The sequence below is a fragment of the Crocuta crocuta genome, unplaced genomic scaffold (assembly GCF_008692635.1).
Source record: "Crocuta crocuta isolate KB4526 unplaced genomic scaffold, BGI_CrCroc_1.0 scaffold36, whole genome shotgun sequence".
Taxonomy (NCBI): Eukaryota; Metazoa; Chordata; class Mammalia; order Carnivora; family Hyaenidae; genus Crocuta; species Crocuta crocuta.
The window spans coordinates 1,095,043-1,112,966 of NW_027532203.1; the positions used below are offsets into that span (position 1 = coordinate 1,095,043).

The window sequence follows — 17,924 nt, forward strand, 5'->3', positions numbered from 1 at the left end:
CTGAGGAAAGTGTTCTGGGCAAGAGAAACAGGTGAGAGGCCAAAGGGAATTCTTAAGGTTAAAAGGAACTAATAATAGAACACTTTCAATACATGAAAAAACATTTTCTTGCATTTGATGCAAATTGTTTATGAGTAGATAAGGACTCTGTAAAGAATGTAAGTGACAAGTTTTTTTGCAAGAACATGTAGCCTCTTCACCAAAGTATCGGATCCATCGTGTATACACACACACACACACACACACGCACACGCACACGCAACATAGATATATAGAGCTCTGTACACCTAAACTGAATTCTGGTACTTAAACTGTGAACAAAGTACGTAATATTCTTCATTTTGTTGTCACATCTATAAAAATACAACATTAGGAGACATTCTTGCATGATTGTGATAAAAATTAAGTGAAATACACTATGGAAAATGCTTACTAAGCACCATAAAACAATGCAAGTAAAATTTATAGTAAGAGCCTACCAAATTAAAGCATATGAAATTTAATTCTCTTTTTTCTACCATTTTTATTGACCTGTTAGAGAGACTAATTTGTCTCACTTTTAGTGTCTCTTTGTACTTAGAAACCTGCATCCTGAAAAAGAAAAAAATAGAAAAATTCATAGCAATAGTAAGTTTTTAAATTTAAATTCAGCTTATGACAAAAAAATGCTTACAAATGCATATAATAAATAAATATATATATAAAAAGCTGTCATAAGCAACATGTAAATTACTTTCTATGAGTCCACAAACTCCCAAATATCAATTATTTCATGGACAGTTTTGTGACAAGTAGAACATAAAGAAAGAATTTATAGGAATTTAAAAAAAGGTTCATAACATTAGTACAATAAGACTCTTGATCAGTAAATTTACGTAGTTTCACAGGAAATTGTAGATGAAAGAAATTTAAAGAAATTGTAAAATATAGTTAAACGTCTAAACTTTTCAACACTAAGATATTATTTTGTTAAGCTGATAGACGACTGGGAAGATAATTATTTTTATTGTGTCAATTCCATTTGTCAGGTCAGCTGCAGTCAAATGGGGAAACCAATGGCTGAAAGTTTTGTGACTTATGATAAAACTGTGCTTCAAATGAAGAGACAAACAAGTAAAAATGACAGTGCCTTATTAACATAATATACGAGTTTTCGTTAGCTAGATTTAATTGGACAATCTATTATAAGCTAATGTCTTAAATGATCAGGACAGCCTGTGGCCTGAGGTATTTGACTTGATTTCTTCAATGACTGTGTCATTTTCCTGTCATTAACTTTGTTTTCCTGTCAAAAATCAATGATCTTATGCTTAATTTTACCTTGTTATTTCCATTGTAGCTTTCTCACAGCTATTTGAAAATATTATTCCAGAGATCTATGAGTGAAATATATTTAAGTTTATGCCATACAGTAATTTAGAATTTTAACAGCACCATCAAATTATTTGTACTGAATACATAAAATAATTTTCACAACAAAAAATGTGACAAACATATTTTAATAAGATATTAAAAATTCAAAACCAGATGCAGCAGTAGAGAAAACTATAATTTTTTTAAATTCCTCAAACCATACATGTGATATACTTTTTTAACATAATTTCTTGTCAAATTGGCTAACATGCAGTATATACAGTGTGCTCTTGGTTTTGGGGTAGCTTCTTGTGATCCATCGCTTACATACGACATCCAGGACTCATCCCAACAAGTGCCCTCCTCAATGCCCATCACCCACTTTCTACTCTCCCCCAATCCTCATCAACCTCAACCTTGAGGTTTTTTTTCTCTGTATTTAAGAGTCTCTAATGGTTTGCCTCTCTCCCTCTCTGTTTCTAATTATTTTTCCCCTTCCCTTCCCCCATGGGCTTCTGTTAAGTTTCTCAAGATCCACATATGAGTGAAAACACATGATATCTGTCCTTCTCTGACTGACTTAATTTCACTTAGCATAATGCCCTCCACTTCCATCCACACTGATGTAAATGGCATTATTTCATTCATTCTGATTGCCAAGTTGTATTCCATTGTATGGTACAAGTGATATTTTAAAACTTTTGAAATTTGAACACATCTTTAAAATACATTTCTAGGTCTATTGCAGGTAATGGCCCCACATAAACTATTGTATAATTTGTGTATGATTTATAATCAGAAATGCAATTGGTACACAAAACAAGGGTGTCATCTCAGTAGAGTTTGTGTACTGTGGCATTCCTGGGTGGACACCAGTATTCTGGAGTTACCCTTTCCAATAATATCCTGAGATGCGGGCTGGGACCACTACTTCGTATGCTGTGGAGAATTCTGATAACCAGGGTTGGAGAAGGGGTGCAGATGAGAACTAAGTTTAGGACTGAATTTTCTCATAATCAGCAGGGCTCTAAGTTATTCTTCCCGTTTCACTGCCTTAATTGCTGGTTTGAGGGTTTGGTCCTCATATTCTCTCATCAGCTACTTTTTGCACACTCATGCTGTCCCTTTTCTTAAATCCCCCAAGATTTAATTGTGTAGACTACCTTTATTGAAGTGTATCGGTATAATTGGAATATTATCTCATTTCATCCAAGAAGGAATTTCAAATGTAATGTAACCTTTACAATTTATTTGCCATTTTTTATATATAGTATCTGTGTGTGTGTGTGTGTGTGTGTGTGTGTGTGTGTCTCCTCAACCTTTCCTACATTCCTCAATATGTTGTAGTTGCCTGGCACCTTTCCTATTTTTTTTTTTGTTTTTTTTTAAGGGGTTCCTCATACTCTCTTTCTCATATGATTTCCTCAGAATCCAGATTTCTCTTACATTCGTTTATCCCCTCATCATCTCCCTACATATAATTTAGACAGGATAAAAAAACAAATTCCCACCATATACTATCTACCTTGGAAACACTTTACATTCAAAGACACAAATAGTCTGAAGGTAAAGAAATGGAACAAAATATACCATGTAAACAGGAATCTTAGACTCAGAAGGGCAAAATTAATGTCAGGCAAAGTAGGCGATTGGACAAGAAATATGACTGGGAACAAAATATATATTTCATAGTGATACAAGAGACTAGGTGCTGGACAAATACATAAATTATAAGTGTATATGCATCTTATAACAGAGTTTCAAAATATGTGAAGCTAAAAGTCATAAAATTGAAAGGAGACTCATACAATTCCACAATTATACTCAATATTTCAATATGCCAATCTCACTAAAAAAAATGGTAGAAAATCAGTAATTTTACACAAGAGTTGAATAACACTATCAGTCAACTTGAACTGGATCTTATAAAACACTCCATCCAATCACAGGCGAAAGAATGCTCATTTCAAGTATGCATAGAACAGTCTACAAGAAAAAGCATATGCTGGGTCATAAAACAAATCACAATTATGTTAAAAGGTTTGGCATCATACAAAGTACGTTACCTAATCACAGGGGAATTGAATCGGAGGACTCAAAACTGGAAATTTTGAAACTTAGAAAAATTTAGAAAACCTCCAAGTATTTCAAAAGTAAATATTAAATATATATCCAGATAACCTACAGGTTAAAAAATGGCAAGGAAAATTAGAAAATATAATGATTGAGGTGCCTGGGTGGCTCAGTTGTTTAAGTATATGACTTCAACTCAAGTCATGATCTCATGGTTCATGGATTCAAGCTCACATCAGGCTGTGTGCTGACAGCTTGGAGCCTACAGCCTGCTTCAGATGCTGTGTCTCGGTCTCTCTCTCTCTCTCTCTCTCTTTCTCTGCCCCTCCCCCACTCATGTCTGTCTGTCTCTGTCTCTGTCTCTCTCAAACATAAATAAACATTAAAAAAGAAAATATTATTATTGAATTCAATATATTTGAACTTCTGTGATGCAGTTAAAGCAGTTGACAAAAATTCCTAGTTTAAGGTGCCAATAATAGAAAGGAAGTAAAATTTCAAATTAACAATTTAAACCCAGATAACATCCTAGTAAAGCTACAGAGTGTCAAGTATAAGGTAAAATCCTCAAACCCTCCAGGCAAAAGATCAGATGAAATGAATACAAAAGGAATCAGGCTAGCATCAAACTTTTGAAAACTAACATACCAAGGAAAGCAACAGCAGAGTAACATTGAAAAAATCAAGGAAAGGAAGTGTGAATGAAGTATTTTACATCAAATCACTCTTTCTTTCAAAGATCACTGTTTCAGAAAAAACAGGGTTTAATATGTAAATACTTAAGGAATTCTGCACTGATCAGCGAACACCATCCACCCAAATGATGACTGGGGGAAAATTGAACAAACGAATGCGGTGACCCGTTCTATACATGTAGATGCTCAACATATGACTAAGGAGGGGCGCCTGGGTGGCTCAGTAGGTTTAGCATCCGACTTCGGCTTAGGTCATGATCTCATGGTTCGTGTGTCAAGCCCCACATTGGGCTCTGTGCTGACAGATTGGAGCCTGGAGCCTGCTTCAGAGTCTGCATCTCCGTCTCTCTCTGCCCCTCCCCGACTTGTGCTTGCGCTCTCTGTCAAAAATAAATAAACGTTAAAAATTTTTCTAAAAAGTATGGCTAAGGAATAAGTGAGAATAGGATGGATGGCTAATATACAAATGTAATACGTCAAAATATAGTACTAAGGATGGTTTTAAAAATGAGAAAAATAGGTAAAGCATAAAGTACCAAACTTTATTGACGTATGGGTAATAGATGACTTAAAGGGGACTAAACATTTATAAGTCAGATATGAAAATGTTCGATAAGTAAACAGGGAACTAAAAGCAGTAAAAAGGTATGAGTACAAAGATAACTGCAGAACACAAATACAAACTACCTAAATTAGAAACAAATAAAAAAAAGAATGCACATTTTTAAGCTTTTTAAAAAGTGTTTATTCATTTTTGAGAGATGGAGAGAGACAGATCATGAGTGGGGAGGAACAGAGAGAGAGACAGAGGGAGACACAGAATCCGAAGCAGGCTCCAGGCTCTGAGCTGTCAGCAAACAGCCTGACGCGGGACTCAAACTCACGGACCACAAGATCATGACCTGAGCTGATGTCGGAAGCTTAACCTACCGAGCCACCTAGGCACCCCAAGAATGCACATCCTATAGAGGATCAAAGAAAATATCACAGATGAATCATGGAAATTATCACACAGCACACATACTTATAAAATCCTATAGTAGGATTTTATGTATCTTATATAATACATCCTATAGTATATATAAGATGTTACATTACATATTAATTATTATAGTCATGTACTAATATGACAAGGTTGGAAACAAGGATACATCGTAAGAAAATATTATAAGGCCTAACTCACATATTAAAAGACAGAAAGCTTCCTATGTGGCTGAAAAACAAAATCTACAACAAACTGATTCAAACAGCTAAGGAGTGAAAAGATAAACAAATTCTACTATGTATATGTAAATAAAAATGGAACAGAGGTTCTGATATCAATAAAAGTGAAATCCAAGCCCCAAACCATTAAACATGACAAAGAATTTTATGGTAAAAAGCCAGAATCCACAATGAAAAAATAATACTTATCAATGTGCATATACGAATTAACAAAGGAACCACCTTTTGGAATAAAAACCTACAGAAAGTGCAAGAAGACATATATAGAAACTGATGAGTAACAAGATTTTTTTTAATGTTTATTTTTGAGAGAGAGACAGAGTATGAGTGTCGGAGGGGCATAAAGAAAGAGACACAGAATCTGAAGCAGGCTCCAGGGTTTGAGCTGTCAGCACAGAGCCCAATGTGTGGCTCGAACCCACTAACCACAAGATCATGAACTGAGCCGAAGTCAGCTGCCAAACTAACTGAGTCACCCAGGTGTCTCAACAAGATGTTTTAATACAGCATTCTCAGTACCAGACAGATCAGGTAGGCAAATGATAAATAAGGAGACAGAAGACCTAAAAACACAATCAATAAGACTGATCTTACTGATTTATTGTATGTGAAACTCTATACCTTATAATGGAAAATGAACATTTTTATCAAAGAACTATAAAATATTCAGAGACTAGAGATATATGCCCCACATGAGATCTAACATCTAGAAACCTGCCAATTCAAATCCAAGTACGGCCAAGATATGACCACAATCATTCCGATTAAATAAACAAGCCTTTGCTTTTCCTGCAATACCCCTTCCTCTCCTCCAGCCAGCAGCAGATGATTGGAGAATGTAGGAGGAGCTAAAGCAGAATCTATATCTTCCACGTTTCCGTGGCAATTCTTTCACGTTGTCGGTAGAGCCTCAGCTGGAGGAAAGTTAAGAGAGTTATTAAAATAGTGAACTAGATTTGATTGAACTATTATTTGTAGTGCTTAAAAATTATTGCAATTTTATAGAATTTGCATAAAGTAGATTCTATACATGAGACATAGAAGACAGAAATGTGTAGTGGCTGGTTTGAAGGCAGTTATTTGAGGGGGAAAATGATGTATATCTCTCACAGGTTTAGGATATTTCATACATTGATTATATACTAAGTATTTAAAGTAAATTAGTAGGAAGATCATTTTAACCTTAAAGAGGAAATTCCTAGTTGCTGCTTGGCAGAAAGTGGTAAAGTAAGAGTTGAGATTTAAAACAAATTAGGAATCTGCAACTATAGTATATGTATTCCAGAGATGATGGGGTTGTAAGGCAAATAATCAAATGAATGTGGTATCAAATGAAGGGGGAAGCTTTTTAAGAAGTAGACTAAAAAATGTAAAAATATTCATAAGAAGTGAAAAAAAGTTTAAAATCCTGCCTGATTTAGGTGACTTGGTATATGGTGGTGCAGCTACCTTTGGATGTGTTCATTAAAGCTAAGTGGGTTTCATCTAGGAGGAAATATCAGGTACTTGACTACATGTGCTTGGATATTGAGGAAGGTGTGGGCTAAAAATAAAGGTGAAGGACTCATGATGTGTTAGATCACAATTAAAATTTAAGGATTCAATTAATTCATACAAGAAGAGTTTGTGGAAGTAGAAGAAAGGAGAATGAGAGGGAAAACCCAAACTATATACTCTTTAAGTGTTCATTGCTTCATAGCAATGTATTTAATTTTGAGAAAGATAAACAAATGATTCTTTGTCTCCCAAGTTTTCCTCCATAATGTATAAACTTCCACACAGTGATAATTTATTTGTTTCTCCTTTTGATATTTATCTTGTCAGCATCTTTTTCAATGCCCATAGTTATTTTAAATAATTTTTCACATTTCAAATAAAATCTATTTTCCAAATAATGGTATTTTTTGCTTTATTTTTATTTTGAACGAGCTTATGTTTTACTTTGTGAAGCTATGATTGAGTTTAATTTTTCTATTTTGTTTCTATCTGTTTATTAAAAAAATAGATCTGCAGTTTATTTTTGGGATCTCTTAAAATACCCACTGAAGTATATTTTGATCAGAAGAGTTTGGCTTTTTAAATTATGATTCTTAGAATTTTATTTTATAATTCTCACTAAAATCTTATAATATCCACTTAGGGTCTGACACTAGGCTGGATATACCTATACCTCAACTTGGAAGTAAGTCAAGAGAGTTCTGAACTATTTTCTACATATTGTTACACATAGTTTCCATTCAAGTCAACAAATTATATTGAAATGGTGTAAACAGTAACAATATGAGCTCTGGGGATAAAATAATAGAGAAACTCCTACCATCAAGGTACTCACATTTTTGGAAAGCAAGGGCACAATATAATAACTACACTACTTTTCACTAAAGAATTTTTTAGAGCCATGAATATCCAAATTTAAGGGTGTCCAGATATCTAGCTGAGTCTTTTGTCTTAGGCTACATAGAGATGCCCATTAACAAATGTTACACGTTATAGAGAAGACACAAAGTTTTAAATACTCAGTTTATTTTCTTGACGTGGAGAATTGATTATGTAGAGATAGGGGGGTAGGGGTAATCTAAATAAAGTAGGAAAAAATTTCCAATGGTGATAAAATGTGTGCTAGTTTTTGATAGATGTTGAATATGTCTGGAATTTAGACTGTAAAAATATTCTAGATAGAAGTAACCCTTGATTCCTGCTTGCAGGGTTTACTATAATGCAGAGGTGAAGGTCTCCAGAATATTTGACTGGGAAGTCTTAGGTTAACGTGTGTTAATATACTTCTCTCTGCAAATCTAAAAAGAGAGATTCTGATGAGGCAATCTGGGCTGTCTGCACTTTGTGGTACCTAGCTTTGTTTATAACATTAACTATTTCTAGGATTTCCCAAAGTGGCAGATTATCAGAATTTAGAAAGCTGAATACTACTGTCTAGTTCTGTTTACAGATCCCTCCATTAATTCAGCCTGGTGCCCAAATAAAGAGAAATGCAAATGCAAGGTGCAGGTATACTTTGCCTTGGTTTCCTTTATTTGTTCAAGACCAAATTGCTCTATCTATGTATCAGTAATATAGGTCCATAGATGATTGATAGATGATATATAGATAGATAGAGATAGATAGATTGATAGATAGATAGATAGATAGATAGATAGATAGATAGATAGATAGATAGATAGAAAGATAGATATTACAGGTGAGTTTTTGACTATGAAATGGTAGCAAGACACAGTAGAGAATGAAGTTGAGTCATATCTGAAGAGCTGTGCTTGACAAGTGTAAAGCTCGTCCTCAATCCTACAAGCCACTAAAGAGCTTTGAGTAGATTTGCATCTTATTAATTTCATTTTGTGGGAAGTGTGTAGGATATATTAGGAATGGGGATAAAAAAAGATTAAACTATTACTTTGTACAAATTAATCTCTTAAGACTAGGCAATTCAAATAGGAGAAAATCATGATTTTATATGACCAAGAGAAACTTGCTTTATTTTTATAAACCAGAACAAACTAACATTAAAGCATAATTTGAAGTACAGAAGAGTCCATGGTTTTGCATTCTAATTTTCACATCACAAGTAAATATTTAAACCTAGCAAGTTTTGTCACCATTCAAGCTTTTAATTAAAAGCAAAGTTACTATTCTTAATCAACATAAATTTAAACCAGACTCAGAAATCCAGTCCTTTAACCTCACTCAGGCAAACCTTTGCTAAGTGACCTGAATTGTCTGTCTTGGATTTCTAAGAAGGAAAAACGGCAAACCTCACAACATTAAGTACAGGAATTTACATGACATACCAAAAAAAAAACAAAAAAAAAAGAATAACAAGATGACTGGGAGTTCACAATGGGCCTTAATGTCATCTACTTGAAGTTGCTTTCCCTTGAAATGGGCAGTGACATCACACTGTTTCCAACACCCCTGGAATATTCTGTCAATTCTCACTCCTAACCACCCTACCACCTTTACTTAGATTAATGAGAAATCTCACTTGACAGGAAATGAGCTCTGCTTAGAATTTTGACCTCAAAAGAGCTTTCTGGGCAGTGAATTTTGGATTAGCTGATTTACAGGTTTTAATTTTCAGCTACATCATCTAAAAAAGATATAATTTCAATTGAAAAATTTTAAATGATGCCAGAAAATGACTGTATGCTTTCATTACTGAATCTGTATAATTTTGATTCTCCTAAAATATTCTTCAAAGAGTTGCCAAGTTGACACTATCTTGATCATTTGTGAATTTTACTCTTTTGTGGGCATTGAGGGGAGGTATTTCTCTACCACTGATTATTCCTGTAATGGAAACCTACTTGTAGGTTGGTGAGAAGAATTATGTTTTTTTTTTTTTAATTTTGAGAGAAAGCTCACAACTGAGTGAGGGACAGAAAGAGAGAGAGAGAGAGAGAGAGAGGGGGGCTCTCTAGAATGGGGGCTCACCTCATGCAAAGCAGGACTTGAGCTCACTGGATGTGGGGGGTTCAAACGCACAAATCACAAGATCATGACCTGAGTGGAAGTCAGATGCTTAACTGACTGAGACACGCAGGTGCCCCAGGAAAAATTATGTATTGTTCACAAAGTGGAATTGTTTTCATAATTGATTGATTTAAGGAAAAGTAGTCCCTGGCTCTCTTTTTGACACAGAGGAAACATTAGACTTAGGAGTACTCATAACACTGAGTTAACAATCTGGCACCACCTACCATTTTGTAAATTTACCTATTGCCTATATTTTATCACCTGAACATCAGCAATAATGACATTATGCCTCAATCTAACATAATGCAATGCTCATATAACCAGACTGGCTCTAATTCTTCCCCCAAACAGCATGTAATTGTATAATTATAGGTGTCTTATTGATTATTTATAAGTCCAACCACAATTTCTCCTTGACATCCTGAAATTAAATAGTACATTATATAATATTATTACATACAGTTTAATATTTAATTAAATTTGGGGCGCCTGGGTGGCTTAGTCGGTTAAGCGTCCGACTTTGCTTAGGTCATGATCTCTCGGTTCGTGGGTTCAGGCTCTGTGCTGACTGCCAGCTCAGAGCCTGGAGCCTGTTTCAGTCTGTGACTCCCTCTCTCTCTGACCCTCCCCTGCTCACGCTGTCTCTCTCTCTCTCCTAGAAATAAATAAAAACATTAAAAAAATTTAAAAAAATATTTAATTAAATTTATATTTCTATAATTATAACATTTTATATATAATATAATTTATAACCACTTTTAACACATCTTGCATTTGGTAGAATGGTATAGAAAAAGGAAAGCATGGTAAAATATATTACCAGATACATCTGACCATGGCAAATACACAAAGCTTCTCATTTCCCATTTCTGTGGCTAGTCACATGGTGGCATTTGGTATTTACAACTCGTTTATCCACAAACCATGCCAGTTCTTTCGTTGTCCTCACCCAGCCTTTCAACTAGGTTTGGTTATTTATCTAGACAGGTGATCATTACTTTATTCAAGAAGGATCTGTGCATTTCTTGTGCCCATCCCTCTTGAGTTGTTATAGGTCAATATTACCTTTTGCAATTGGACATGGGAATATCCAGAGGCACTCAAGATGACTATCTGATTTTAATCTTTTTATGTTTATTTTTGAGAGAGAGACAGAGGTGAGTGGGAGAGAGGTACAGAGAGAGAGGAAGACACAGAATCCAAAGCAGGCTCCAGGCTCTGAGCTGTCAGCACAGAGCCTGAGCGGGGCTCAAACTCAGGAGCCATAAGATCATGACCTGAGCCAAAGTCAGATGCTTAACCAACTAAGCCACCCAGGTGCCCTGATTATCTGATTTTAGATATACTCTCCCTTGCCCTCACTGTATATTAATTAGTATTCTGTTTTCTCTAGATAAACTGGATTATTCAATCCATTCAGTAAGACTTTCTCCACCTAGTCATTCATTGGCACAAGGAGAGGAGAGTTGAATGATGACTATGTCAACTTCCAACTCAGTGCACGGTCATGGTCTCTTGATGCTTCCTTGAGACAGCTAAGCCAGCAAAGCCAAAGTTGCTGAAATGAAAAGCCAAAAGTGTGTAAGTGCATAAGGAGAAATAGCGAGGAAAACCACTCGCTGGGAGTGTTCAGTTCCCAGGCGCATATATTCTAGCCACAGAGTGATCATCTGTTCAGAGTATATATTGCAACATACAGGGAAACACCTCGGTCCCACACGGCGTTATTACATAGCTGGGGCATTAATTGGATTTTGAATAAGGCCCTCTGGCTTCTATCAGAGTAGACCCTAAGGGTGATGGAATACATAATAAGATCAGTGAATCCCATAGGTTCAAGATCATTCGTTTCTCACGGCTTTTGCTGTGAAAATAGTTCCTCCTTGGAAGCAGTTGTTGTGTGGAATATCATAAAAGTGACTAATATATTTTACATGTTCACAGGTGAGTGCGGGCAGAAGCGAATTAATATAAAGAGTTAGCCTGTGTTCCAGGGAAGAAGAAAATCACTGCCCCTGCAGAAGAGATCCATTACAGTTAACAGGCCACCAGGTGCTTGGCTATTCCTCCAGGAATGGTGCCATTAGGAAAACACAGCATCTGTTAACCACTGTCGTCAAGCAGAAGCTTGGCAGCTGCTGGGCCAGCTCAGCCTCCTCGTGGTTAAATCCATTTGCTTGACCACGTGCACGACAACCAACTCGCAGTGGATCTTCTTTCATTACTGGCCCGTGGAACTTCCCCAGGCATTGGGCAGAGCTGACTGATGTTCTTAAACCAAAGTGATCTACTTATCTAGGTTGTTCTTTACAGTGGTTGTCCTTTGGGAGCATTCTTAGGGCACTCCAATGTATGCACACCCTGTGCGCAATGTCCTGAGGGATAGTGCATGGCTTTAGTACTCTTGCTTCATAATTCCTGGATCAACCAACTCTTTTCATTAGGAGAGTTTTAGTCTTCAGTGGCCCCTCATTCTTGCATATAAAATTTTAAATAATTTTATTAATGTCCTCGAGAAAACCCAAGATTTTTAACCCTTCTTTAAGAAGTGGAGTAGCAGGGGTGCCTGGGTGCCTCAGTTGGTTAAGCATCTGACTTCCACTCAGGTCATCATCTCACCTGTGGGTTCGAGCCCCAAGTAGAGCCATGGGTTGACAGTTCAGAGCCTGGAGACTGATTTGGATTCTGTGTCTCCTTCTCTCTCTGCCTCTGTCCCCTCTCCCTCCCCCACCACTTGTGCTCTGTCTCTCTCTCAACAATAAATAAACATTACATTTTTTTAAAAAAAGAACTGTAATAGTAAACTTTTAGTGTTAGTTATTTATATTCACCCTCCCAGATACTGATATGCTTATTACAACCATAGTAAAGTAAGCCAGTCTGGTTAGCCCAGCTTCCTATACTATCCTTTCTTATTTCCTCACAGACATTACACCTTTGGAGTCACTTCTTTTTAAGTAAGTCCTTTTCAAATTTTACAAATTTGTATGTGTGATATATTTCCTATTGGGTCCATGACAAACATATGAAATTAGCATATGCAGTTTTCCCTTTGGTAAGGTTATTAATTCTATTTATTTCTTTTAAATATTAACCCTGTAGCCTTGGCATAAATATAATTTTGATATATCATCTCTTATATACACTATTAGATTTGATTTGCTAACATTTTGTTTACAAGTTAGTGTCTATACTTTTGTATCTACTATACAAATAAAATTGATCTGAAATTATATTTTTTAACAGTACAATCCCTTGATTTTACTGTTATGATAAGACTGGATGCATGGAGTGAAATATTTCTTTTTTATAATTGTCAAAAATAGTAGAAAATAGGAGAGACTGCTTTCTTCAAATTTTATAGATCCTGCCTATAAAATCTTAGGGGCTTCTAAAATTGGAAAAATAAGACATTTAACCACCATTTTTGTTTCTTTGAGGGTTACAATACTGTTGAATTTTCTTTTTTTTTTTTTTTCTGGAGTCAGTTCTCTTATATGTGTGCATATGTATAAATATGTGTGCATATGTATAAGTGTATATATATGTTGTATGTATTTTTAACTATTTGTTTAGCTATTCATAGTATTGTTTTAATATTATGTTCCCTACTTACCTCAATTTGTGTCTTCATTTTCATTCATACAGTGTTTATTTGTGTCTTCTCTCTTCTCTTCAGTTTTTATAAGTCTTTCCAAATGTTAACTCTATTGTTAGTGTTTTCCAATAATTAATGTTTGGTTTTCCTGATATTCTCCATTGATTCATATTTTTTAAATCACTAACTTCTGCTTTCAAATTAATTATCTTTTTCCTAGTTTACATGCAATTTCCCTGTTTTATCTTTTCTAATCTGAAAACGTTTTACTTGTGAGCATTTATTTTTTTTATATCCTAATTTAAGGCTAGAAATTGCTCTTAATATAGTGATTTTGCTATATCCCATACATTTTATATGCAATATTTTCATTGTAATTCAGTTGTTTTTAAAATAGTTCAAATTTTACTTTATTTAAATAAGTTTTTAAATTTTATATTTTATTTTCCAATGTACCATGTGTATTAAAAATGTGCATTCTCAATTTGATGAGTGGACACTTCTAGACAATTTCTGTAGGTTAATCCTTTTAACTCTTTCATACAGCATTTATTCTTCTTGATTTCCTGTATTTTTGATCATTGATATTCAAGAGATTGTGTGAAAGATGCATAAGTTATAACTCTAACCATGTAGGTCTATCAATAAAATTGTTTAAATTTGCTATACTTTCTAATGAGTATCTATACTTTTATGATCTTTCATATCTTAAAATCTGTCTTTTATTTCTTAACTATCTAGCTATTCCATAAATAGCACTGTTGCTCTAGTGGAGACCTTTATTTTTTAGTCAGAATAAAGGGTAAAGAGGTGAGCATTTAAACTAAATCAAGAATAGCACTGGGAAGAGGAGTTAAAATGGCGGAGCAGCATGGAGACCTGAGCTTGTCTCATCCCTGAAATGCAGCTGGATCTGCACCAAACTGTTTTGAACACCTAGGAAACTGATATGAGGATTAACACAACGCTGTGTAACTTGAGCCACAGAATTTGGCAGGTATGTAGTGCTGAGAGGTGACCTGGGGGAGAGAAAAACTGGGGAGCATAGGGAGACATTTTTGCCAACAGACATAGAGAAAGGGGTAGAGTGTGACACATTGGGATCGTGCAAGAAATTACCCCTCCAAAAGTAGCTGGAGAGAAAAAGAAAGATCACAGGGACTGAACAATAATCTGTTCTCCAAAACCATTGACAGGAAGAAAGGAGAAGGTTTTGATACCACCAGGATTCCATAAACAATGGGGAGCAGTCTGAAAGTCCCAGAGCCCAGTGCAGGAATATCTCTGCAGATGAGACTTTCTCAGAAGCACAAAAGAATAACCAGTACAGCTATGAAAAGCCCCCTGTTTTCTTGTTACTTCCTCAGAAGCCTGTGCGTGACAGATCTAGTCATTTGTCCTGTGTATGAACTTGGCAGACTGGCTACGGGGAAGGAAACAAACACTAGTCTCTGCTTCCTAACAGGGACTCGTGTTTCTATGAGGTTTCACTCCCTTACATTTCTTTGCATGCTTAGATACAAAATGGCTTTTACATTCTGCCTAGTAACTAATGTAGGGACAGTAGGGACAGTGGTCTGGATCCTAACACTAAGGGGTATGTTTTAACTGGTGAGGTTAGGACATTTAATTTTTCAAAATTTATGCTAGTTTGGACCTTGTTGTCAAAGCTAAATCTATTATTTCATTTTTACCTGCTTTCTATTATATTTTAATGACATATTTCCTTACTAATGAAATAATTTTAGCATGTCGTCAGGTGTCTTGTTTCCTTCACGACCATTCTAACATTATCTAGATGTCACATACATACTAAATGGACTTTCTTTTTGAATCATTGTGTCTGTGCTCCTCCCATTTTAATTTCCTCTTGGTTATTCTTTCAAAGATCACAAACCATTTACCAATGTCTTGTCATCTCTCTATGCTACACCCCTGGCAACATCTTCTGACATTGAGGCCATTTTTCTGAAGTACGTCATCCAGAAACAGTTTCCAATGTGGTTATGTCTGTGGCAGATTTCTGGACTTTGATGTTAGAAAATATTTTTAACACCTTCTTGTATTTGAATGGCAGTTTGGTTAAATCTTCAAATCTGGAGCCCAGGATTTTGGGGGTTTTTTCCCTTAAACTTTAGGACGGATTTCTTATTTGTCTTTAGTGTGGAACCCATTCTTTCCTCAGTACTGAGCACCAGAATACCTGTTTTACATGCAGAAAGAGAGCTGGACTGGAATGCTTTGGAGGGATTCTATAACATAAAAAAGTAAATTGGCAGTCTATACATTTTAGTTGTTTTTTTAAGACATTTTTTAATGATTAGTGTGAAGTAGCTAAACTCTTAAGCTTTTAGTGCAGTAATGCATTTTCTAGAATGCAGATTTTGCATGAAATGCACATTCACAATTCAGAAATACCTTCATTGAAGTGCATTTCTGTACTTATGTCGAGTTTGGTAGCACTTGATCAAATGAACTGCCTCTGACATTATTTCTCTTTATTTTTATTAGCCATAGGATATCAATTCCCATTAGCCAAATTATATTTTCAAACAAGTAACAGAGATTAAAAGGGGATAGAAAAACAAAAACAAACAAAAATAAAACCCTCTGTCATTCTAATAAAACAGAGGAAAGGAAGGGAATATTGAAACATAAAAAAACAGGGTATAAAAAGATCACACAAATATTGCAAAGATAAAAATAACTAGTGCTTTAATTATAAATAAATCATTTCTCCAATTTAACAGATGTAAATTATAAGAGATATACTTTTTGTTAAAGTCACACATAAAACATAATCTTAAGACAGGAATGAATTTTAAATGAGGAAATAAATATGATCAAGCAATATTAAAAACAGTTGTTGTAACTGTATTTTATTAAATGTTTTATTTATTTTTGAGAGAGAGAGATAGAGACAGCATGAGCAGGGGAGGGTCAGAGAGAGAGGAAGACACAGAATCTGAAGGCAAGCTCCAGGCTCTGAGCTGTCAGCACAGAGCCCAATGCGGGACTCGAACCCACAAACCATGAGATCATGACCTGAGCTGACATCAGACGCTTAACCAACTGAGCCACCCAGGCACCCCTGTATTTTATAAACTAAAGAAAAAGTTAGGAGTCTAATTGATGCTGAGGAATGACTATTGCTTTAGAAACAAAAGAACAACATTCAGAAAAATGACTTCAGAAAGGTCAATTTCATATCAGTTCTTGGAAGTGAAATATGTAAGATTATAAGTATGGGCACTCATACTCACTGTCCACATTAGATCCCAACTTTATCATTTGGCATGACACTTAAACTCTCTGATACTCAGTTTCCTTTTTGGTTACATATGTGGGTATTTATATTTGGATATGTTTTTGTATATATTCTTTTTAATATTTTTTTTTAATTTAAGAGAGAGAGCAAGCATGAGCAGGGAAAGGGCCAGAAGCAGAGAGAAAGAGGATCTTAAAGAGGCTCCATACTCACTCAGCACAGAGGCCAACACAGGGTTCAATCCTATGACCTCAGGATCATGAGTTGAAATCAAGAGTTGCACACTCAACTGACTGAACCACCCAGACGCCCCTTTGTATATATTCTTGAACATAAAAACTCTCAATAAAAATTATCAATTATTATTTATGATCATATTCATCAATGTTGAAACAGGAAATCAAGAAGAAGCTGTACACTGGACAGAGATAGTTTACCAGGGAAGAAAGAATACTTGGGTCAGGAGAACATGAATGGCTGCTCTGTTGGTGAAGAAGAGCGCCCAAGGAAGGAAAATACTCCGAAAGAGGCTTCCTTCCCAGTGCTCGGAGCCAGCCTTCACTGGAGAAGAAGCTGTGGCCCTCTGGCTGTAACCTCCTGAGTTTCCCAGCCCAGAGTTGGTCCAGAACTTCCAGGCAGTTCCCTGGTGAGGGCTAGCCAAAGCTAGGGAGTGGGCATGCAGGGTGTCTGCAGCTCTTTCTACCCAGTGGTCCGAGGCCTTGGCACACAGTATCTGCACAGGAAAGAGCTGGAGTGCAGGCTAGATGAAGAGGGACTTAAGGTATCGGGAGACTGCAGATTCATAGTATCTGTGTTGGAGGTTTGTGACAAGGTGGAATCCAGAGAAACAAAGTCTTACTTCCCCATGGTGTGAACTCTGTAGGGTGCATATATTCCTACTTCACTGGTCATAATGTTTGCTGGAATCTTTCCAGAGAGGAACCACAACACTTCCTCACACTCCACATTTTTTATGGAAAGCTCCTGTTTACAACTTGATACTCTATGTTGTTAGAGATCACAGACTTTGCTGACACCTTTCATATTACAGCTTAACGGTGGAAACTCACTTTTCAATTGTGTTGTCAAAAGCAACCTGACTGTTATAAATGTGCCACAAAAATCTATCATGTTTCATCCTGAATGATGAAGCCCTTGACATAAGATGCTATGTTCTGACACTGCCAATGTCTTCCCTAAGAGCACCTTGAGAATGGGGGGGGGGGGG

General features: G+C 35.8%; 1 pseudogene; it reads right to left on the reverse strand.

Annotated features, from left to right (window-relative positions):
• LOC144242580 (glyceraldehyde-3-phosphate dehydrogenase pseudogene) overlaps window positions 1–17,924 on the reverse strand; it is a 43,115-nt pseudogene that overhangs the window by 14,254 nt on the left and 10,937 nt on the right.